Here is a 1,844-nt window from a genome sequence, read left to right as displayed (position 1 = left end):
CCATCAGAATAGCAATTCAGGGAATCGAGGAAACCTTCCACCTTTTCACCACAATTCGAATCGAGGGAACCCTCCACCTTTTCAGAACCAAAGACAATCGCACAACCAATAACCTTCATCATCTAACACCTTGAGCAATTCATTGGAGGCTCTGCTCAAGCAATACATGGATAAAAATGATGCGGTGATGTAGGCACAGGCGTCTTCAATTAGAAATTTAGAGATTCAAGTGGGGCAGCTAGCATCTGAACTTCAAAATAGAGCACCTGGAACGTTGCCCAGCAATTCTGAAGCCCCTGGATCTCATGGAAAGGAGCAATGTCCCTGATGACATTGAGTAGGCAAGCTAGATCGCCTGTGGAGGTGTGGATTGCGTCCATCAAAGAAAACTATCTTCCGATCCATATCTCAAATCTATGTTTACATGCTTTCTTTTAATTCTTGCCTTTACTGATTTATGAACTTTGTTATTTTGCTTCTTTAAATTTGTTTTTATGACTTTATGAAATTATTCTTCTCTTGCATAGCGTTTTGTACTCTCTTTAATTGCTTTAATTTTTCTGTCATAAATGCGTTATTCTTAAACCTGGTGAATGATTGGAATAATAAGAAGAAAATTATTACTGCAAGGTCCTTGTGACTTGCATTGATGAAAAAAAAATTTAACAAAACAATCAACATCCGGTATGCATTGCAATAATGGGTGCATCTTGTATCAACAAGATACACTTTGCGTTCATCCAGCTCAAATGCATTGCGCTGAGGGGTGTGTTGGGCGCGTATGTGTTCTTTGCCCGTCCTTACCAAAAGTGCACTATGTTGAGGTAATGTTGCGCTGGTAGAAATACCGTGCGCCCGTCCTCCAGAAATGCTTTGAGTTAAGGGGTGTGTTGTGGGGATACATGCATTGTTGCCTGTCCTCTACAAAGATGCATTTGCGTTGATGAACTCATTGCGTTAAATCTTTCACCTCGTGCCCATTCATATAAAACATTAAAGATAAATTCTTTTTGCAAACTGAGATGTCCAATCGTTTCGTCTTCCAAAGAAATGATGAATGAGCAGATGAAAGGATGTTTTCTCTAATACCTCATAAATACGAGGAGTGCAAACGACATGCCTTTTGAGTATCTCGAGGCCTGTCTCCACAAAAATAGCGTTGAGCCCATCAAGGCCCAACCTATTAAATTGACACCCCCTTCGCCTGTGAGCTCATTTGCTTCATTTTGAAAAAAGAAACCCTAGAGCCTCTGCATACTGAAACCTTCTTTCTTCCCAGAACCCTAAAGAGTTCAAGTTTTCTTTTCACTCAAGCATCAATGGCAGATCAAACTTCCCAACCATCCTCTTCACTCTCAACACCTTCAATAGCCCAACTTACCATGCGAGAGGTAGCATTCCTCGCAGCCAGTCGCCATCTCGCCGCTCAGCCACAGACTATCCCACGAGTCACCGGAAGACTCAGGCGAAACCCCTTAGCAGCCAGGCCACTCCAGTTCAAAAGGGGGCAGAGTTATGAAAGCACCCCACTCCTAACACTCTCCTCTGAAAGTGAGAAGAAGAGATAAGGCAACAAAGAGGTGTTTTGGAGCATTCTCAGCACCCTAGAGAAAGGAGGAGGACTGCTCGAGGCTAGGGTTATAAACCAACCACTGCCTATGGAGGAGGTGATGGAAGAGGAGACAAGGAGAAACACTCTGACCATCGTGGATCCTAAAGAGACTACCAATGCAGAATCCAATGAAGGACCCTCCAGAGTTGTGTTGGAGGAAATGGTGGTTGAGAAGCAGCCAGAGATGGCTGAGGAGGAGGAGAAGAAGAAGAAGAAGAGCAAAGAAAAGAAG

The sequence above is a fragment of the Benincasa hispida genome, chromosome 5, assembly GCF_027475165.1.
Source record: "Benincasa hispida cultivar pf3 chromosome 5, pf3_genome.v1.1, whole genome shotgun sequence".
Classification (NCBI taxonomy): Eukaryota; Viridiplantae; Streptophyta; class Magnoliopsida; order Cucurbitales; family Cucurbitaceae; genus Benincasa; species Benincasa hispida.
This window is presented reverse-complemented; position numbering follows the sequence as displayed.